Source organism: Eleutherodactylus coqui, chromosome 1 (genome assembly GCF_035609145.1).
Source record: "Eleutherodactylus coqui strain aEleCoq1 chromosome 1, aEleCoq1.hap1, whole genome shotgun sequence".
Lineage (NCBI taxonomy): Eukaryota > Metazoa > Chordata > Amphibia > Anura > Eleutherodactylidae > Eleutherodactylus > Eleutherodactylus coqui.
Window position 1 is genome coordinate 119,104,639 of NC_089837.1, and position 23,578 is coordinate 119,128,216.

General features: G+C 45.4%; 1 protein-coding gene across 2 annotated transcripts in view; it reads right to left on the reverse strand.

The window, feature by feature from the left end:
* PLS1 (plastin 1) overlaps positions 1-20,895 on the reverse strand; it is a 113,929-nt gene extending 93,034 nt beyond the window's left edge. Inside the window, exons 1-2 of one of the 2 annotated variants that reach the window (XM_066589623.1) lie at positions 20,807-20,866; positions 19,435-19,502 (exon numbers count right to left, since the gene is read on the reverse strand). The gene's annotated coding sequence lies outside the window, so the exon portion shown is untranslated. Of the gene's footprint in view, positions 1-19,434; positions 19,503-20,806 lie in introns of both variants that reach the window. The other variant, XM_066589631.1, reaches the window with a different exon arrangement.
* Positions 20,896-23,578: the final 2,683 nt, after the last annotated feature.

Sequence of the window (23,578 nt, forward strand, 5' to 3'; positions counted from 1 at the left end):
GAAGATATAATATCCCATTTTATGCATAACTAGTGAAATGTCAGTGGATTCAGTCACTAATTAGCTTGAACCTGTCACCGGGCTCCTGCGGGCCAAACCACGGACCGCATGAGCCTAGGACAGATATGCCCATTTGGCCCATGTATGCTGCAGCATTTCAGAAAAAACATAATTTAGAAGTTTGGCTCGGAGCTTAGCTAGAATGCATAGTCCAAGAAGCAGGCTGTGCCAAACTCTCCCCGCCATAGCATCAAGACTGACAGTCCTCTCCCTCTACATAAGCAGGGACAGGAGCTGTACCCCTTGACGCTGCAGGGGGGAGAGCTTGGTGACGCCCTCTCGGTTTACTCAAGATTTCCAAGACAAACTTCTAAGTATGTTTTTCTAAAACACAGCAGCGTTTCAGAATAAAACATACTTGTTCCGAATGGGCAGATCTGTCCGGGGTTCATGCTCTCCTGGTGACAGGTTCCCTTTAAGTAAAGGTGGTAAAAATGTAGATAACCATTATATGAAATGGAGAAACCCCCTCCTTCTGCAAGAAAGACTTCACTGAATGCCATAAGCCAAAGTACTTGACAGAATATAATGGTTTGGATAGAGGTTGTGGAGCATCCAGATACTGTATATTTACTAGCACAATGCATTGGGTAGCATATGCATTCAGGCTATACAATATCATTGAACTATAGAAATATCCATTGTTTCTATGGGTTCACACACCTAAAAAGGTCCTTGGCATAGAACCCCGTGGTTCTGCTCTAAAGGCAGTGATCTAGGTACACTGTATCAATACATATAGTATATACTGCACAACGCTTATATGGTGTATGCAAGGAATCAATATACTCTTTATACTCCCCATAAAGTATGGGACCAAGAAGAAGAAAAAGAATGATAAGAAGTACTTCTTTACACATTATATTATGTGGAATTATGTTATATGCAAATAGATATACATTCCAAGCCTTTGCATATATGAAAATATGGATTCTGTCTGTTAAAGTAAAGACAGAAATAAGTTACAGCTGGAAGGGTGCAAACAAGACAACCCAATATTGGGCGATACTTGCAAGCTTCCTGCTGGCCGCTTCTTTTCAACTCACTATCCATCTACATCACTGTTTCTCAGGGGCTCCCAAAAGCTCATATCTCCAGGATTTCTTCAGTATTGTGCAGGTACTATGCTTATTATCAATCCATCAGGTGTCCTTTTTTAGGATATCCTCATATCATGACCTACTGCAATGGTAGGAGCTCTAACAATGCACTAAGCAAATGTGATAGCACTGGAGTCATTATGCATAAAACGTAATGAATGACAACAAACAGCAGTGCAATAACTATAGGTTGGTGATAAAGCGGCATACCTGGATGGTGGCTGGTGCGGAGTGTAATAGTGCATTTAAGTCCTGCACTAAGTGAAGCTGTAGCCTGTATCCTGCAGCTTGTACTTAGGCAGGAGGTACAATAAAGTAGTTGTGTGTTAATTACAGTACATGGGAACTTTGCCCTGCGTGCCAACCTGAGCGGGGTGTGGGTGTGTTCTTCTGATCTGCTATTACCTGGGCATTATCTGGAAGGAAATATGAAATTGAAACAAAAATGTATATTTCACCCTGCCAGAGCTGCTAATATATTGGCTGCTCACTGAGTGGCAAGCTGCATTATCTATACAACGGAGGGAAGACACCATTGGTCCACAGTCATTTATAATTATTTATGGGCAGAAGAAAAGTACAGGAATCTCTATGGAGGTTTTTAAACACTATGTGTCATTTTTTAAAATATTTTATGTGGTAAGCTTAGCTGCATTTATCTAAAAAGAAGGCTGGTTTCACATCTGCGTTGGAACCTCCGGTCGGAGGTTCTATCACAGATCCAGATCAATATACCGGAAGAAAAAGCGCTACATGCAGCGCTTTTTCTTCCGTCCAAAAGCTGGGCAGCGGAGCGAAACCAAACAGACAAAATTACAGTCATTTTGGCGCTGCTGTTCGGTTCCGTTTGGTCACAGAGATTCCTTTTTCCTGCTCCCCAACAGAGCAGGAAAGTGCAACCCCAAGTGCAGATGTGAAACTATGTATATACATATTCAAAGTCTACTGCTGTGTATAGTGATAAAAATGCTACATGTTCGCATGAATGAAGACAGTTGATGCAGACAGGAGACATTTCAACATTTTACCTAATAATACTTTACTATACACAGTTGTTTCTCTGCTTGTAGCTGTTATATTCATGCAGTATATAACATTAGTGTCCTATGCAGATGAAAATATATTCACTCTAAAGAATGCAAACAACACAAAATAGTATAAGGAAATGTAAATGGGAAACACAGGAAAGCTTACCCTAACCTTTTTATAAGAAGGAACCCTACGCATAAGCAGGGTGATCGTCCTGATGAGGGCGGCCACACATCAGTAACCTGGGGTGACCCTGGCTTTTATTAGATAGTGACAGGGCATATGGCAAAGGTTAGATGTAAGACATCTGTACAAACCATAGAGTTACAGGTAATAAGATGTTATTACACCCCACGTAAAATATTCATCACCTGACAGACTTATCTTATCTTAACTGATTTGCAGTTCAGAATGAGGAACTACCAAATGGAGCAGACAAGCCTTCAAACATGAGTCAGACCAAAACTGAAGATAGGCAGGGGTCAGTCTGACAGGGAGTTGCATACCCGATTAGACCAGATCTTCAATAGTGTGATCAGACAAAGTAAATAACCGGTGTCCTCTGCAAGGAGGAGACAGAATAAATGTACACAAACTAAAAGGTAATTGGCTGGCTGGGCTGTCCCACCCACCAGCCAACCAATCTGCCCATAGGCATACAGAGAAGTGCTCCTGTTGGTGTCTAACACCAAATTGACAGTAAGCATACACCGAGAAGCAGGTCATATGGGCCAGGGCTGATGCCATGATGTCACCCCAGTCCCATTTCTAAATTGTGGCCGGGACTCTATGAATGTAGCAAAGTTAATTTGTTAAAAGGGTGATAGGATCAGCAAACAACAGACTTCTTTCTTAGGATGCTATTACATTGCAGTGTTTCTCCGCTGCGACATACAAGCAGAGCTCGGTTGATTGCGGCCAGCAGTGCACCCATATTGTTCGAATAGATGGGTCCAGGTTCCTGCTGCAATCAGCATTTTGCAGGAGAGTAACACCGCATGTAATAGCACCCTTAGGCTAGCTTCACAAGTAGCGTATTCGCTGCAGCCTTTCTACAGCGGAAAACCCGCAGCAAATAATATGGCTTAATCTGTACCCAATGGTACGTTTTTTATTGCAGATCTACTGCAGGATTTAACCCCTGCATTTCAAAGATTGACACGGTCGTAGACATGAGCCCTAAGGCTGCATTCACACATGGCGGGGTTTTTTTGCGGTTTTCTATCGCATTTAAAAACTGCATCAAAAATTTGCTTGCATTTTTTTTAAACTGCGTGTCTTGTTAAAAACCGCAGGTGGTTTCTAAAGGATCTTTCACACTGGCGAGCACAATATCTCCGCGAGACAATCGCGGCAATATCACATTTTTGTTCTGGAGTTTCTAAAAAAACGTATTGCACGAACATCGCAAGTTCATGCTTCGTGATGCGATAAATCGGAGACTCCATAGGGAAACATGGATGAGAAAAAAAAGCAAAATGCAAAAGCATAGGGCATGCAGCGATTTACAAATCTCGCAACATCGCATGATAGAAAACATCGCAGATGGTAATGAAGTAATGGAAAAGCATGGGTTTCATATTTCTGCGCTTTCTTGCAAGTGTGAAGGCAGCCTAAAGCACGCATGCACTATTTAACATTACAGGTGTTAAAAAATAAATAAAAATTCCATGCAGTTTTTGAAAACCGCCCGCCATTTTTTTAAATGCGTGTGTTATTGCGTTTGAAAACTGCAACAATAAAACACCACGTTTAAACTCAGCCTGAGGGCTCCTGCACACTTGCGTTTTTCTTGCGCGTTTTTTTTCACGTGATTGTCAATGGGACTTTCTAATGTTAAAAACACATCACAAGTTTGTGCTTTGCAATTTTGGTGCGATGCGTCCCATTGACAATCACGTGAAAAGAACGCAGCGATATCGCGTAAAAAAAACGCGCAAGAAAAACGGAAATGTACAGGAGCCCTTATACGTTTATGATGGCTTTATTGGCTACCCTGCAGCTTTCAACCTCCAACTATGCTATACTGTAAGAACATATAGTATAAGGGCTCTACTAGGGATGAGCGAGCGTACTCGGTTCGGGTGTTTTTGCACTCAAGCACCGCTTTTTCCGAGTAACTGACTACTTGGACGAAAAGATTCAGGGGGCGCCGGGGGTGAGCGGGGGGTTGCAGAGGGGAGTGGGGGGGAGGGGGGAGAGAGAGAGCTCCTCCTGGTTCCCCACTGCTACCCCTCGCTCTACCACGCCGCCCCCACCCCCCAGCGCCCCCCGAATCTTTTCGTCCGAGTGCTCTGATGCTCAATCGAATTTCAGGAGGGAGAGGGAGAGAGAGGGAGAATTGTAAAATGCTCGAAACGCGGCGGGTCCATTGTAAAATGCTCGAGTCTCCCATTGACTTCAATGGGGTTCGTTACTCGAACTGAGCTCTTGAGCATTACAAAAAGCTCGGCTCGAATAACGAGCACCCGAGCATTTTGGTGCTCGCTCATCTCTAATAACTAACCTTTTTTTGATTGGGTGGGTGGATTTCTTTAATATATGTCATATTATGAAAATTTCTAATGCATTTCATTATCACATTTTTTCTCCATGTTCAGAATCGTTGCAAACTTGCCACCCCCATCACTTCTACCTGCTTCTCTCTTTAAGCCCATATTGCTGTTGCTATGAGAAACCCGTAAGTCGCATGGTGTATGGACTACACTAGTTGTGTGTACAGGGGAATATAAAGGCAGATAACAGTGCAAAAATGTTAACATAACAGGGTCCCCTGTAGCATGTGATTCCTATAATGTCTTCTGCATCCAAAATGTGGATTTGAGGTGCTTTTACATGGGCCAATATAATCAGATGAAGTCTCATGATCCAGCGAGAATCCAAAAAAATGATCATTCAGTGTAAATGCATGCACCGAAAGAACAACGAACTAGAAGTCGTTCGCTTCTCGTTTGTCGTTCAGTTTTTGTATGCAGAAAACCGAACAATGAATCGGCCCGTGCAAACAGGCACTCATTCACTTATGAACGACTGCCTGCTTACTGTGAATGGAGGTGAGCGAGCCAGAATGATCCCCGGCCCGCTCCACCTCCATTCAGTCTATGGCAGCCACTGACATATTGTGCTGCTATTGCTGATGTGCCTTCTTCTTCCCCCCAGTAGAATGTGGAGTTTCTCTTCCTTCTCCATGGAGCTAAAATCCGCATGGAGATCAGAGAGTTTTCAGAGGTGAGCATCCATCATGGCGGAGTATCTAGGGCATCACAGCAGGAAGTGGGCCTCATCCTTCATGGCTTCCTGTTTGCACTGTTGGCACAGTCAGCTTTGCTTCGGCTTGTAGCTTTGTCTGTGCCGTCCTAATTCGATACCCAGGCTGTGGGCACTCAGTCTGTAGCGGATCAGGATTTGGCGCTCTCTGGACTCTAGTAGAATTACCAGATATGGGGCCAGGTTCTAGTCCCTCTGTAGCCCCTGGTATACTGTCAGTTTCCGGGATGCTCTTATGTCATTCCTCCAGCAACTGATATACTCCTCTTGGTTCTTGTTTATCATTTTCTTGATTTTGGTTTCTATGAGGTGGTGATTTGGTCCAGCTGGGTTTGGCTGGGGACCCTTGGGTGTAGCATGGCTTTGTAAAGGTAGGAGCTTGGACGGCTACTTTGTAGGTGGGTCTGGCATAATAGCGCCCTCTTCTTGATTGAAAGGTATAGAGGGAGTCTGTTCTACATGCATTGTTTGAAGTGCTCTGATGGAATAAAAGAAAGTTCTTGCAGAATTCCAGGTGGAATACTTCTCTTGGGCTGGCATCCCACTTTGACTGATCTGAGTAGGTGTATGGACAGGAGACTTCACTGCCATACAGGAGGATTGGGGCAATGACACTGTCAAAGATTTTGAGCCAGAAAGCCACTGGTGTTTTGAGGTGGTAGAGTCATTTTCTGATAGAAATTTATGTATACCTTATCTTTTATGGCACATTTGAGAGTCCCTGACAGGTTGATTTCTATGCCCAGGTAGGTGTACTTGTCGGTTGCTGTAAGAGGGCAGTTATTTAGCATGAAGATAAGTTGCCCAACTGATTATTTTGCTTCTCCTCCAGAACACATGATGTTGGTCTTCTTGGGGTTGATGGTCAGTTCCCATGTGGTGCAGAATCCTACCAAAACTCGCAGGTTGTCATGGAGTCCTTTTGAGGACAGTGATAGTAGCAGGTCATTAGCATACACCAAATTTCGAATTTCACCTCAGTGTGGTTGAGGGTGACCTAGTGCAAAAGAGGACTCGAGGGCTTTGGGCAGCTTATTGATGTAGATGTTGAAGAGCTTTGGGCTCAGGCTGCAGTCCTGTCTGACTTTTCGACTCTGCTGGAAATAAGCTGCTTTCCTCCCATTCACTTTCAGGCTGCACTTGTTTTCAGTGTAGACGCTCTTGATGACATTGTCTTTTTTCCTCCTATTCCGCTCTCCAGCAATTTCAGGAACAGGCCTAGGAGCAATATGGAATTTCTTTAAAATCAACAAAGCAAATGTAGCTCTTTTTCTGCTTTGTGTTGTGGATGTGGCACTTGATGAGGCTATGTGGGGTGTAGATGTGGTCTGTGGTGCGGTGGTTTGGCTTGTGTCCTGCTTGGCTTTTACAGAGGATATTGTACTGGGGGACGAAGCTGAGGATCCTCTTGTTTAGGATGTTGTTGTACAGTTTCCATAGGTTGCTGCTGACACATATCTCCTGGTAGCTGGCTGGATCCCTGCTCTAGGGTTATGAGGCCTAGGTTCCAAGTTTTGGGGAAGTGGCCAGCACTTAGTACGATGTTAAACAGTTTGGTTATTGCAGCCTGTACTTTTGGTTGTCTGTAATTGATCACTTTGGGTAGAATCTAATCTGGGCCATTGTTTTTTTTCCCTTATGGATGGCATTCTCTGTTACTTTCTGCAGTGTTACTGGTATATCCAGAGGGTTTTGGAAGACTTTTGAGTACTTCCTTCATAGTCTTCAGTTTCACCTTTATTTCTTGTTTTTGTTCTTCCTTCTTGATGTCCTTATAGAGGTTCTTGAAATAATGGAGCCAGATGTCGCTATTTTTGATGCAGAGGTTAATTTTCTTATGGTTTTTGCCAATGTGATTCCACAGTTCCCAGAGAGAATTGTCCCAGAGGCCGTCCTGTAAAAAGGTCTTTGAGTTTTGCTCTTCAGGAGAATTAATAAAATTAATTTTACCGTGTTTTCCCGAAAATAAGGCACCCCCTGAATTTTGCAGAAGTCCCAAATATAAGGCACCCCCGATAGTAAGGCATAGTAAAGTGTGCAGGCAAGTCAAGAGGCCTGTCCCCTGCTGCCATCCCCGTTGTCTTCTACCTCCAGATGTATAGGTAGATCTGCAGACAGTCTGCTGTTATCCTGTCCCTGCTGTGCTGTACGAGTGTGCTGTTGTGAGCTCCCCTTGCTGGCTGGAAAAGTCCATACTGTACGTTCTGTTCCTGCTGTACATGTCTGCGGTGATGAGCTCCCCTTGGTGGCCGGAAGCTGCAATACCATCCTTGCTTACAAGTGGTACAGAAACTAGTGTCTGCAGACAGGTACGTTACTTTACAGCCCTTATTTTTTTATGGCTCTGTGTGTGAGTCAGGCAACCTGTGTGTGATTCTTAAGGCTGGGTTCTCACAGAGCGTTTTTCCAGCGGAAATCTCGCAGTTTGGCCACAGCAATAAACAGCGAGATTTCCGCCGGGAAAGTGCTGCTTCAAAACCCACAGCACTCAGCCGCTTGTTTTGAAGCGACCTGGCTGCACACTTTTCCGTTTCTGTGGCCGGTGAATCCGCACCACAAAGCCGGCTTCTCCCAGCTTTGCCATGACAGATTTGCTGTCCCATGTGGATGAGATTTCTGAGAAATTTCGTCCACAAAGCTGACCAATTGAGGGATTAGCGGCCACAGACGGATTTGGCGTGGCGAAATAAGACACCCCCTGAAAATAAGACGCAGCGCATATTTGGGAGCAAAAATTAATATGACGCGTCTTATTTTCGGGGAAATAGGGTAGTTTTATTCATGTTGCAGACCCCACGGGCAGCTGCTATCCAGACTCCCAGTTATGTAATGACAGGGAAACAGGGTCATAACAAGGTAGGAAGCGGGAAAGAAATCTGACGACCGTGAGACTTTATTAGCATTGTTTTCAGAGTTATGTTCAACATGCACATTAAAAAGTGCTACTGACTGTATGTCCCCCACATATGTAAGTGCTATTGACACTTATTATACACAATTTTTTATGTATACTGAACAATATACATTTTTTCAGCATCCACTTGTACTGAAAAGACCGCTTTTCAAAACAGTCAATGACGTACATAAAAAAGAGGTAGAGTATGCGTATGTGAGTATGGCTGCTATGTCGCTCTTGCAAAAAGGAGACCCAGACTTGGTTCATTCAATGCCCTTTGGTATTGGGTGGTGAAAAATCACTGCCAGTGGCCATACTAACTGATTAACTGATGCAAAGATACTGAAGAGTAGGTATAGTCACCACTTCCCCACCAAATACAAAAAGGCAAATTCCTATATATAAGAGCATTGCGCAGATACAATATACTCATGAACAACCACTCACATACCTACCATATATTGGGGGAGGCTGCATAGTATTATACCTGCACCCAGATAAGGCATAGAAAGGGTTTCCGGTCGCACCAATACATGTAGTGCACCATCCAGGCTTGCAGTCTATTAGTGATGCCACATATGATTCAGTCCGGACAGGTTGTCCTGCACCTCACAAGTAAACCAAACTATACCGACATTCCAGGCTCCTCCAGCATTTTAAGCCACGTTGCTTACTGCAAAAATAATGATAAATAGCGATGAATGGGCTGAACGCAAGAATCATGGCAAGGGTGTAGTGGCGCAAGCAAACAGCATGCTTTGCTGTCCTAGTTGGTAAAACCAGGAACCATAATAAGGGGCCTAGTTTTGTTTTTTACTATAGGGCCTGTAATAGCTACGATCGGATAGAACGTCAAACCCAGCTGTTTAACTTCTCAGTTGTCACCGTTAATACAAACTACAGTTTGGCCTGCAAAATAAGTGAACCCTTAACCGACTCCATCAATGGAAAAATAATAACGTTCTGGGTCTCAGAATGCAGTGACACAAAAAATGAACCCCAATGAATACTGGTGGAATTGCCTTTTTTTGGGGGGGGGGTCTCAATTTGGAATTGCAGTTTTATCCTACAAATCATTTTCTATATATTCCCCAACACATTATACAGTAGAATAATTTGTCCCTTTAAAAATGCAACTCATTCTACCAAAATGAGCCATTTCAGCTATGTCAACCAAACAAGCAATAAAAAAAAAGTTATTGCTTTTGGAAGGCAGGGAAGAAAATCAAAAAAATTAAAAATGGCTGGAATGTAAAGATGAACAAGCCTACTTGGTGAGGCAGTTACTCAAGCAAGCATCGCTCTACTCGAGTGACTGCTTAGTGATTCGAGCAGGCTCGGGTGGGCTGCGGGGGGGAGCGGAGCAGGGGGAAGAGGAAGAGAGAGAGATCTTTCTCATTCTTTCTCCCACTCCCCCTTGCCCCCAGCAGCCCACCTGAGCCTGCTCGGATCACTAAGCAGTTACTCGAGAAGAGCGATGCTCGCTCAAGTAACTGCCTTACCGAGTAGGCTCGCTCATCTCTACTGAAATGGGAAGCAGTTGAAAGGGATGGGGTGGGAGATCTGCCATAATCAAATACATATAACGGATATGCCCTTCAGGAGAATGGAGTTTTCTTGGGATAGACATTGGTGACATATCAATAAGGCATGCCATCAATATTGGCAGAGGCCTGACCTCTGAGACTCATGAAGATCCTTACAACAAAGTTCCAGTGGTACTAGGAAAGTACCACAGCTGCAGTCAGCCTGTGTATGGTATGTTACAGGCTGCTACAGCCAATTACAGACCTAAGCGCTGAAGTCAGTGATTGGCTGCTGCAGCCTGTAAACATCTCATCACAGCAGAAACCTGGAAGTGGTAACACGGGAGATGTGGGGACTTGGGAGGGGTGAGTATAAGCTTGTATATTATTTTCTGCCATGGAGAATACTTTTTTTTAAATATCTCTGACAACTTATGTAATGTTTAGGCAGAGCTTTATGTGGATGTTTAATGTGCATTCTACATATATAGCCTGTTTCTTTAAATGTATACATGTTGTATACATGTTGAATATGCTCCATCATGTCTTGGCACACAACAAGGTATCCATATCACCATATGCATGTGAGTACGGCTAGAGAGTCAGCTAGAAAACCCTTTGGGGGGAGGGTTGAGGGGAGCAGTGAAGTTGTTGCAAACTATGGAAGCAATTATGAGAGGATACTTCTGTGCATATCTAAGAGAATAAGAGGTCTACATAGAGCAGAAAATAAAATAGAATTCCATAAGAGAGAGAAGCTGCATGGAAGCATGAGAGGACAAGTTCTGCCGCATTTATCAAAGAGAGAGACATTTGTAGACTGGGTGTATGCATGTTGATAAGCATCCGCACAGGGTCTGTGAGAAGTCAGCTGCAGAAGGAGAGTGTCAACGTAAAGTTTTGTCCACACAGGGAGCAGACTGTGGAATGGGGTGAAATATCTAAACAAAAGGAAGAAGGGACAAACTCACCCTGGCTATTAGGACAAAAACCACAGTGCCTAAAATTGAGGTTATCGCCTTGATAAAGGCGGCCCCATGTCTTATGCCTCAGCCACTAACTCTAGCAACTAAAAGAAGAAAAACACTAATAAACAAACAGAAGCACCACTTAGCTTTACAGCAGAACTCTCACCACCACAAACACATCCTCTCTCTACCAAGACTGAAAAAATAGTCAGAACCAGACCCAGAAGCTTAAATAATGACCGAGGCAATGCAGTTGGATAGATGGAGTTCCAAAAACACCAGGGTAAAATCCACATATGAAATAAGAGAACAAATCAGTGACAGGGAAACATTGAGGGAATACAGACAAAGGACTAAAGGAACACCTTGAGAAATGACCCACCACAATAACAGAAACAACAAGCTCGGACAGACTGGACCAGGGCAGCCAGTCCATCTACATGTCGAGACCACCGTGACACGACCCTATTGTGGCCAACAGACTGTGACAGAGAGAAGACCGAGTGAGAGAAGAGAGGAGACAATTGACCAGTGAGAATAATCCATCCAAGTGCCCCACAGATGGTACCTTGCTACCACCAAAAAAGGGTAGACTATAAAAGACTGTATTATCACCATTCAAATAAAGTTTGTTTGCAAGCAGTCATGTGATGTCAGAAACAGTTTGTAAAGGAGTCTTTCATGATATGTGACAATCCTGTAATCAGTGGTTCTATGCAAGGTATGCAACTGTAAAGCTGAGAATGGTGCAAATGAACCTCCACAGGCTGGAGGAGCAGAGTCATCCCAGTGTCAAGTTCTCAGAGACTGTTGCTCACTATAGTACAGGCATCAGTGTCCTCGCTTGACCTGAGTTCCAACAGAGCAACACAAGTAATGCTGCCGTAACCAATCCCTCCACCGATACCAACAAAACGGTCCAATATTGCAGTGGTACTACACCACCAATCTTTATTGTTACAGAGCACTTGTAAAGTGCTCTACATGATCAATAAGAGAACTGTGTGGCCGTTCACACCAGTAAAGTTTTCACTTTCCCTACTTGACAATGATCTGTATTATCAGTGCAGGGTAGGAGAAGAAGAACTGGATCTGCACATTGCATTCATCTGATACCAATAACATATCCATTAGTACGTCATTATTAGCCAAAGGCAATAGAACTACAGAGGACTCTACTGATTTGATGTAGCTGGATATATTCCACAAATGGTTGCTACTGACAACAATATAAAATGTCTGTGTTCTTGCCATTGGAGTGTTTTTTTTATAGGTTTTTAGACCACAAATAACATTAGTAGGTTTTAGTAAAGAGGTTTTCCCACTTCTAGTTCTTTTGCTATAGGAAGCAGACAGCTCCGTACATTGAACAGTGGCTCACGTTGGTACTGCAGGTTGAGTCCTATTAAAGCCTGCAGTACCAACCCGATGCAATCCACAATGTACAGAGCTGTCTGTTTCCTGCAGCAAAACAGCTAGAAGTGGGATAACCCCTTTAAAGAACCACCAACTATACAGCCAGACAGAGTCTTCTATATTAGGCCACCACAAAATGATATACAGTATTAACCCTTCTAATACAGCCTCCTAGACCTTTATGAGAACCCCTCATGAGCACTAGGCCACCAGGGAAAAATATATCAACCCAACTCCCACTTCTACCTTAGACCACTATGGAGTAAAATATTAACCCCTTCTTCTAGCCTAGACCACCAAAGTTAGTGACATTAATCCGTCCATTTACTTAGACAACTAGGGAAGTTTTAATTAGTATGGGCCTATTTGTGTGCATCATATAGTCCGGGGCAGCCTTGAAATCATAAAAATATGGTATTCTCCAATTAAGGCAAAAATACTACAAATTCATGATATACAGTATTGTGTAAAGGTTTTAAGCAGGTGTGGAAATAATGCTGCAAAGCAAGAATTTAATTTAGATTCAATTAAATTTATTGATTTTACATGTTAAACCAATATGATGTATTACAATAAACATTGGTCTATCTTAACTTTTGTCATTGCTTCACGTCCTCTTGCACAATGAAAATAATTAGACCGTCTTCATCTGCATCACATATCAATGTTAAATAATACTTGACACATAAATATTTACAAAATATAACTAACTAACTGGGGGGGGGGGGAGAGAACGGGTAAGGTTAGGAGAGAGGGGGTAGGGAAAGGTGGGTTTTAGGGGGTAGTAAACCTCCTCGCCTGTTTGTATTGGTGTTCTCACTTTTCGAGTTGACCTGATTCCAGCCAGGTTTTGAACCTGTCTGAGGCTCTCATCGATATCCACGGGCTCCATAGGTTATGCATCCCAATTCGTTCCTTTTCGCTTTCAGCTCCTTCCTCCTCATACCTCATTAACATATTAACCCTTTCCAATCCAATTTGTATTCTGGTTTTCCTAGGGGCTTACTCTTTTTCTGCCATTATACAATGGTGCTATATGCTGGCTAAAGCCAGTACTGCATAAGGTGACACGTTGGATAGGCTCCGACAGCAGAGAGGCCGGTAATATACAGTAAGAGAACCCCGACGGACGTCCTCCAACATCAGAGTTGTACAACCTTAAATCATAATGTCTTCAGACGTCAGACAGTGGATTGGAAAGGGTTAAGTTTCTCTGACCACATTATTCGTGTGGGTGGAGATCCTGATTTCCACAATTCAGGTACCGACATTCTCACTGCTAGGATAACCAGCCGCAACAGGTCAGCTCTCACTCTAGCCATAGAGCCGGGTAGTATCAGGAGCAGGGCCATCTCCGCTGTTATGGACACTTTAGACCTGGTCATGTCATTGTATAGTAATTCCACGTTACTCCAGAGGGTCCTGACTGGGGGGGCAGTCCCACCAAATGTGGGTCATTGTCCCAGGACCATTTTGGCACCTCCAACATATCGGCGGTATTCTATTATCAATTTGGTGTAGTCTTGTCGGTGTCCGATACCAGCGTGAGAGGATCTTAAAATTCTGCTCTTGTAGTCTACCGTATCTGGTGCTTTTGTGGCACATGAGGAAGGCCCTCTGCCATTCTGATGTAGTGCAGTTGACCCCTAACTCATTCTCCCACTGACCCGTGTAGTTTGGGAGGGAGTCCCCCGTCTCACCGTTCAGCAACAGCTTATATATTACCGAAATGCCGTGCTCTGTAGGCCCTGGCGACATGCTCATCTCCTCAAATGGCATCAGCTGTCTTTTAATACTCTCCCCGGGCGTCAGGGACCCCACAAAGCCCCTTACTTGGAGGTAGCTCAACCAAGCTCCTGAGGGGGGAATGAAGTTACCATAAAACTCTCTCAGGGGTTTCATCCCGTCCTGATTTACTACGTTTACGACTCTAGGAATTGGAGAGTCTGGGATGGACAGGATTGTATTCTTATCTCTCGCTGGTGGGAACTGTGGATTGGCTACCAGTGGAGTAAGTGGGCCTGGTATTGATATCAATCTCGCTCTTGTGGCCCATGTCCCCCATTTCTTGAGGACCTTTATAAGGTGAGGTGAGAGGCTCTCCACCTCCTCAAGGTACTGTCTAGGTATCCAGGGAGCCCCCTGGGCTATCCTGGAGTCGGCTGCATGTTCCATTTCCACCCATAATTTACTTGCTTTCGCTTGTAACAGCGAGAGGATGAAGTTTGCCATACAAGCCTTGTAATAGAGTGAAAAGTCCGTGAGCCCCAGTCCCCCTTCTTCTTTGGTCCTTGTTAGTAGCCTGTGGCTAAGTCTAGATTTATGGTTCATCCATACAAATTTAATGATTAATGACCGGATACTCAAAAGGTATTGCCGGTTCAGGGCTACCGGGAGGGTCTGGCACAGATACAGAAACCTTGGGAGGGAGTCCATCTTGACTGCATTTATCCGCCCTGTCCACGATATGTAAAGCGGGCTCCATTTGCTCAATTCCGCCCTCAGGCCCTCCAGGTATGGGAGGAAGTTTAGTTCATATATCTGTGCAGGGTCAGCTGGGATCAGTACCCCCAGATACTTAATGGCCGAAGGCTTCCACTTAAAGGGGAAAGAATCTGAGAGGGCCTCCACCTCCGTCTGGGCCAGTGTTACATTTAGGATCTCCGATTTTTGTAGGTTAACTTTAAAATTACTTACTCTCCCATATCTCTCAAATTCCTTCATTACCACTGGCAGCCCTACTCTTGGGTTCGACAGGAACAGGAGGAGGTTGTCCGCAAAAAGCGCTAACTTGTGTTCGGAGGGGCCCTCCGTCTTGTCTCTCAGAGCCAGCGTCCTCTGATCTAATATTGACAGGATCTTCTGGCGTAGTGTCGATAATTCTGCCCGGACGACGTCGTTTGGGGTTTTTTTGTTGGCTGTCTCTTTCTCCTGTAAGGCCGTTAGCAGGACTCCCAACTCCCTTGTTCGCTCTTTTTTTAATCTTGCCCCTTGGGAGATCATGGTTCCTCTCAGGACACATTTTAATGCTTCCCATTTGACTGGGGCCCGCGTGCTATCGTTTTGGTGGTCTTTTACAAAATTGCCTATGGTTGTTTTAATCTCTTGGACACATTGGGGGTCTTTTAGTATGTTGTCATTACGTTTCCATGTTCTAACTCGTAAATCTTTTTGAAATCCGTTGAAGTCAGCGTATACCGGAGCGTGGTCGGACCAGATAAATGGTCCGAATTCGCATACAGGCCTGTAGTCTAGGAGGGCGTGTGAGACCCATAAGTAATCAGGCCTGCCGTAGCTATTATGGGGGATTGAGTGGAATGTATAGTCCCTGACGCCCGGGTGTAGCAAACGCCATATGTCCACTAGGTGCATGTCTCCTAGTTCTCTCATTAGGGTTCTTGTTGCTGCCCGTGAGACCGAGGACCTACCTGACGATGTGTCTTGTTCCGGATCCACGGCCAGGTTAAAGTCACCTCCCAAAGCAATGGTAGAGCCGTCCGCAAACTTCGCCAGCTCCCTCAGGGTGGCCACGCCAAAGGATATCTGTCCCTGGTTCGGGAAGTATAAATTTGCAAAAGTTATCACCTTTCCAAAAACTTCTGTTTTAACAAATAGATATCTACCTTCTGGGTCCCGTAGAATGCCAAGGGGTTGCATCTGTAGCGAGTTATGGAATGCAATAGATACTCCTCCCGCCTTCCGCTTCGGGTTCGGGCTATGAAACCAGGTAGGGAATGCTTTTGTGGAGCAGGAAGGAATCTCGTCTGTTTTAAAGTGGGTCTCCTGGAGGAGAAGCACCTTCCTACCTTTTTTTTGCATGTGGTACAGAATCTGACCCCTCTTGGAGGGGATATTCAACCCCTTGGCGTTATACGAGGCAATCGTCAGGTTAGCCATGGACTACCCTGGTTAGGTCGCTTGTCACGTTCTTCAGGCAAGGTTTAGGGTGGGCGGGGTTGGGGATAGTGGGGAAAGGATAGAGCACGGGGCTAGGGGGAAGGGGGGGGGGTAAAAAACATAAAACATCTACAGGCCTCTCGCTAGGCCTCACTATTCAATACTAATCACTATTAGTCGCTTTTAACTAGCTTCAAGCGCAGCTTAAGAGCTGCCTACTCTAGGTGGGGGGGAGGAGACCACCAATGGAGGCCTGCCCCTGCCCTCGCCCTCGCTTGGTGAAGAAAAGAGAAGAAAAGTAGAAATATGACAGATATAAAGATTAACTTGAGTAGCTGATGGCACTGATCTCGCCCGCCGCCGGGTCTATCGCCACCTCATATAAAGGGAGAAATGAAAGAGAAGAACAGGTATGCAAGAAGGTGGATAGTATCAGATTTTCATTAGCCGTTGGTCTGGACACATGAAGGAGCCTAATTAGGCTGGTCTGGTCAGTTCGTTACACCAGTCTTCCTGTGTATAGGTCCTCAGGACTTCTGTGCCTCCTCTTTCAGCCTTTGTCTTGATTTCTTAGGGGTTTATTCCCCGGTTCCCTTCGCGGTTTCCCCGATTTCTGCCACTCCGTTCTGGGTGGGGGGACCGGCATCTCGCCAATTTTGGGCCAGTCCGATATTGCAATCTGTGGTAGCTCCAGGGTCCCAAGGAATTTGGGTAGGTCTCCCAGGTGCCTAAATACAGCCGATCTCCCTCCTTTTCTCGCGTGAAGCTGTAGGGGGAACCCCCATCTATATGGAATGTCTCTTTCTCTCAGGACATTTAGGAGGGGCTTCAGGGCCCTGCGTAGCTGTAGTGTGCGCTTAGATAGGTCCGGGTATACACTAACCGAGCAGCCCTTGAACTGCAGAGTGTCCAGCATGCGTGTTCGCTGTAGGATTTGCTCCTTTTCTCTATAAAAATGCACTCTGCAGAGAACGTCCCTGGGTCTGGCGGGATCTGCTGGTTTCGGGCCCAGGGCTCGGTGGACTCTGTCCAGTTCTAAGGTGGAATCTGTAGGTCTCTGCAGCAAGTGATTGAAAAACTCAGTGATCCAGTCCTCCAGTTGGTCGTTGTTTATCTCTTCGGACAGGCCTCTAACCCTAAGGTTGTTGCGCCTATGACGATTTTCCAAGTCGTCGATATGGTTGGTCAATTCTTCTATCTGGTGCGCTTGTGCTTCCAGAATATGCGCGTGTTCTACTATAGTGGTTTGGAACTCTTCTTGTACTTCTTCAACTTCCGCCACTCTCTGTCCCACTTCTCTGATGTCTTTCTGTAGGACTGCTATATCTTGCTTGTGGGCTGCATCCAGTTTCTGTAGGAGTTCATTCATCTCCCCTTTTGTGGGAATTGCCTTCAGATGGGCTCTCCAGTCCCATTCCTCATCATTTGTTTGTGGGGCCTGGGGTCCTTTATGGCTTGCGTGTTGGGCTTCAGGGTTGCCTGGGGCCTGTGTGATTGTGGATCTTTTGTTGGGCTGTGCAGGGGGGCTTTCAGGTATTTTGTTTTTGTTTGCTCTTTTCCCCTCTGTATCCCAGGGTTTGTTGTGGGTCAATGCTCCCTTCACTCCTTGTGTGGGTCTTTGCAGGGGGGGACAGCGTCAGGGCCTGGTTCTTGGCGGCTTCCTGACTCCCCCTTATCTCTCCCCCTTTCTTGAGTGCCCCTTTCCCTTTCCTTTGTTTGGGGCCCTTGATCTTTTGGGCTTCCCTGTTGTGGATATCTAGGGGGTTCTTGTGGGGTTGTAGTCTGCCCTGCAGGGCTCATTTTCTGGGGAGAGCTGGCTTTCAGCATGCCTGGGGGGTTTATCCCTGCAGTATTCTCCTCTTGTGTGCTGGGAGCGCCGACTCCCCCTCCCCCCTCTGCAGCCGGACCCTCCGCTCCTCTGTCTTCTGCCTGGGGCCATACCTCCTCCTCACTGCTGTCTCCTGCTGCCCCCTCCGATCGGGCTTCCACTTCTGCTGACTGCGGTGGTCCGGCCCGGGATTCCTCTTCTTCCTGTGTCCTCTGCTGCGCTTCTTCTTCTCCGGCGGCTTCCCGTGCCGGCCGAAGCGGCGCCATCTTTTTTTTGCCGCTCAGTAGCGGGGCTCCTGGGGAGCGGAGAAAACGCTCCATACTCGGGGCCGGGGGCTTCAGCGGCTGCCTGGGGGCTTCCGGTGTCCTCTTCTTCCCCATGGAAGCTGTTTCTCTCGGCGGCGACGGCGGAACAGCTTGCTGAAGCGAAGGCTCGAGCAGGAGCTCCGGCGGGAACACCTTACTCCATTAAGCGGTAAGCCACGCCCCCCGCAAGAATTTAATTTAAAAAAACAAAGGGTGTCTGACTCCAAATTTACTCTGCAGCAGGACAACAACCCCAAACATACAACCAATATCATTTAGAACTATTTTGAGTGTAAAGAAGAACAGGGAGTCCTGGAAGTGATGATATGACTCCCACAGTGCATTGATCTCATCATCCAGTCATGAAGAGGGAAGTATTTATGCAAGCCTACATCCACGGAACATCTGTGATTCGTTCTCAAAGATGTTTTGAAGAACCTCCCTGACGAGTTCTTTCAAAAACTATGTGCAAGTGTACCTCAAAGAATTGATGCTGTTTTGTAGGCAAAGTGTGGTCACACCAAATATTGATTTGATTTACATTTCTTTTTTTGTTCATTCACCTAAAATTTTGTTACTTGACCAAAAAACTCCTAACACTTCTATTTTTGAAAGCATTCTTACTTTGCAGCATTTTTCCACCTCCGCCTTAAACGTTTGCATAGTAGTATATTTCCCAAAATTAAAATGCAACTTAAACGGAGAAATCATCTTATAAAACTAATTTTCTATTAACTGTACAATGCATTATTGCTCAGCTACAGAAACACAGCCTCAAACGCAACATCACAATCAATACTGTGAACTGTTGGCAAGTTCATTCTTTGTAAGGGCGCCTACCCACTTGCGTTGCCGATTTTTGTGCGTGAAAAACGCGGCGTTTTTGCGTGTTTTTCGCGGCGTTTTTTGCAGCCCTCCATTGACAATCATGGGTGCATTAAGAGAAAAATAAGGAGACATATGCAACTGACAGTTCCTATGTGAAAAAACCCCACGAAACGGGAAAAAAACCCCAGATGGACAAGAACACATTCTATACTAATTGCTCTTGAGAAAAAACGCAAAACATCACAGGAAAAAAAAATCGCAAGTGGGTAGGCACCCTAATGTGGAAGGAGGGTTCATTCTTAGAAATGACTTACCTCTAAGAGCCACACAACGGTTTATGAGGTTGAGAGTGTGACCATACCTTCAGGGGCTTACTCTACACCTGAAATGGAAGTAATTCTTAAAATCACTGGAGACACGATATTCCTGCACCTGAGACCTTGTTTACGACTTACACATCAGCAGCTCGACTATTATTGTACTGTCTGCTATATAGGGAGGAGGCGGGCACATTAGGTGTGGAATTAAACTCATGCCCGCTTCTTTACAAGTAGCAACGAGTAACATTTTCATTATTCCAAGCAAAGGCTAGTAGTGTAGCAGATGGCAGAAAATCCTCTTTATACGGTATGTTAATGCACACTGACGGCCCATGTATCTGATTAGGGCACTCTGTTGCCATTCAACAAGTCAATAGTGCCCTATGTATATGTTTAATGTCATATGCATGACTTCGTCTCAGTAAGAAAGTCAGGCATCATGTCCATGGGCGGATTTGATTTGCAGAATCAGTGTGGGGCACCAGCGTGGGAGATCCGCAAATCATGTTGTCCATAGAGATGAATGGGCATCTGCAAACTAAGCATGCGGATTTGATTTGCGGACTTTTCGGTCCGGAAAACAAATTGCAGCATGCTCCATTTTTCAGCGGATCCCGCACTGACGACTTCCATTGAAGTCAATGGAAGCTGTCTGATGCGCGGTACACCCACAGCTGACACTGCAGATGTGCTGCGGATCGGGGGCGAAAGCAGGAGATTAAAAAATAAAAATGGACCATCGTGCAGAGGAAAGAAGATTTGGCTAGGACGGAGAAGACCCGCCCAGGATCCGGACGGGTAAGAAAATGAATCAGATCTTTCCAGCTTCCCAAGTATCCACTAAGCTAACACATTTCAGGGAACAGGAATCCCTGCAGCATCGTGAATTAGGCTGCCTGTCCACGGGCGATAGTTCATTGCATTACCCTCAGTGATAATCCGTCCGCAGGTAACGCAGTAGACTTACTATGGAAAGTGCAGACCCGACATCCACGAGCGGAGAATCATAGCGATTCTCCGCTTGCGAGATTCAAATCGCGGCATGCCGCGATTCTCCGCGGTGAGCCTAACAGCTCTTCCCCATCCACCTAGCAATATTCCGTTACGGCCGTGGACAGGGGGCCTAAAGAGTTAAACATTATCCAAAACATTTAAAACAAAGTTTCTCTCCATCCCTATTTCTTCCCTTTGCTACTACTGTGAGCCATGTAATTGTGCCGCCTATCGACTTCCTCAATCTTACTCTGCAGCAGGATGCTCTGATCCCATAAATGAATTATTCACACTATGTATCCATTTGCATACAGCGTTGTCGGTTCCCCGTGTAGAACACATAAGAACATCCCCAGAAAGTTTTCATACTTACTTGAATTCTTGCAAACCCTTCATGAGACTAAATTTCTAAGGGATGCTTCCCAAGGTGAAACAGTCAGCAGGTAAGACTTGTGTTTCTTCGTCTGCACCACCTGCATGCAGCTAGTAACCTGCTACCTGAGGGACATGCCCACGGCCCAATCCCTCTGCAGGAAGCAGGCAGGCGGGTCAAGCACCATTTCACATGATTGGCAGTCACCAAGGATCAGCTTGCAGTGACGCGCTGTAAATGTCCTAGTCGCCATGGTGATCTGTAGACGCCGCAGAGGGTTCGAACTCTCACTGCAAGCTGGAGCGTACAAGGCTGCTAGAATACATGCAGAAAGCTAGAAAAAATAATGCAATTCTGAGAGCCCAAGATAATAGAAAATTAGTTTCTTATACTTCATTGTAGTAAATAGTTATTATCGAACCAAGGTAAAAAAAAAAATGGAGTTTTTCAAAAAATATGTACTCCCTCAATTTAGTGACAACTGCTGTGCTGCTATCTAGTGAGGATGGCGGCATGCCACAGGCCGGTTCCTCTTGTATAATGCAGTATAAGGCCTTAGTCAGACAGGCGTTTTTTCGCGCGATTTGCGCATATATAGAACCAATGTTTCGTTATGGTATCGGTCACATGTCCGCTTTTTATGCGGATATGCGATAAATTATAGGGCACGACGATTTGCAGATCGCGCCTATCTGCGTTCAGCGTTTTTTTGTGCGCACCAAAATCATTTACTGCAGCTAGCTGCGTTTTTTTCACCGGCCAGTCTAAGTTTCATGCGCATTTTGATGCGCACGGCGATTTTTCTCCGGTCAGACGGGCGTTTTGCTGCGACGATTAACGCGGCTAGGTGCAGATTTTTCCCGCGATTTTTCGCCCCCGGTCACGCGATTTGCGCATGCGCATCCGACATGCGATGCGCAAATCGCGCGAAAAAACGCCCGTCTGACTAAGGCCTAAGGCCGCCTGCACACAGGCAGTCCGGATTCTGCAGGCAGGAGCCCATAGTGGAATCCAGTTCTGACCCCGCTGGCGACCCTGCGCATCTTCACTTTCAGTATTGCGGAAGACCATGGAAGCTCGCAGTTGGTTATATGCAGTACAGATGTTTTTTTTTTAAATATTTGTTTTTCCTGCGCCATTAGGGCGCCCACCCACTGGCGTTTTTTTTCACTGCGAAATTCGCAGGTTTTTTTTTTCTGCAGGGGGTCTATGGGACTTGTAATGTAAAAATCACGATTGCGCAAAATCGCGATTTACCACGATATCGCGATTTTGCGCGATCGCGATTTTAGCTTTGCATGTCCCATAGCCCAAAGACCCCTGCAGAAAAAAAAAAACGCTGCGAATTTCACAGTAAAAAAACGCTAGTGGGTGGGCACCCTTATTAGGCAATGATGTGGTTACCCGCGGATTACCTGCAACTTCGATTGCAAAAGGCCTGTGGGTTGGATGGCTTCCACTGACTTCAATGGAAGTTGTCCGTGTGGAGTCCGCACAAAAATGTGATTTTTAAATCCGCTCATGGAAATCGCACTTGCTCTCGGCTCATATAAGCAGACTTGTGAATGTTCTACTATTTCAATGGTTGAGGAATACCGCGGATTGTCCACATGGGTGACGATCGCGGATTCCGCAGTTGAAATCTGGTCGTGTGCAGATGGCCTTATACAGTAGAAACACATGAAATCATTGAGTGCCCAGGCCGACGGCCATGCGACAAATAAAGGGTAGGGCCACAGCAGTAGTTAGGTCTGTTTTACATGGACGACAAAATCATCGCTACGAAACGCATGTATGTGAAGCCAATGGTTTCCAATGGGTTATTTCACATAAGCAATGTTTTGTAGCCCGCAAGAACTCACTAGAAACCATGAGCTTCAGCACGCATCCACACGGGCGACACGATAGTGACGCGGTAAAATCACAGCGATTTCGCAACAGGGGTCCGTACAATATCGCTGCGTTTTCTCAAGCCGATAACGTGATTTTGTGGAGCTACAAAGTTGCAGGTGGTGCTACAAGGTCGCGCAATTTTATAGAACCACCTGCAAGGAATTTTTTTTGAGGTGGGGAGGGGAGGTTTTGAATATAAGTCCTACCCTGAAAATAAGCCCTAGCTGCAGTAAAAAAAAACAAAAACCATCTTCTTCACGTGGGGCACTCGTCTTCAGTCTCTTGTCAGCCCTTTCTAGACTGGAGGATCAAAATCTCCGCCTCCAGGAAGGGCTGGCTATAAACCAACCAAGCTGAGTGCCGCATGTGAAGAAGAGACCTGCGCCGCGCCGGACGGCGCTCATTAGATTATGGATTATTTTTTTGTTTATTTTTTATCGCAGCTATGGCTTTTACAGTAGGATTTCCTACAGTAAACGTTGCATCGCATCGCAAGAAAGCCGCATTTTCATGTGATGCGATGTAACAAAAAGGAAGGCTCCACAGGGAAACAATGCCTAGAAAAGAAATCTCAAATCATGGCTGTATAGAGCATGCCGCGATTTTGTAGTATTGCAATGTAGCAGCCTACAAAACATCTCTCGTGTGGAAGAACACATAGGAAAGCAGGGACTCTACATACATGTAATTTGTAGCACTGGCGCAGTGCGACACAATTGCCCGTGTGGATAACGCCTCACATACATGTGTTTTGTAGTGATAAATCTGCAACATGTCCATTTAGGCTGCGGACTTTGACTGTGATTCTCAACCTTCATAATGGAAAGGTTGAAATCTGTGGCAAATCCACTCAATTTAGGCGCAGATTTGGCATCTGGA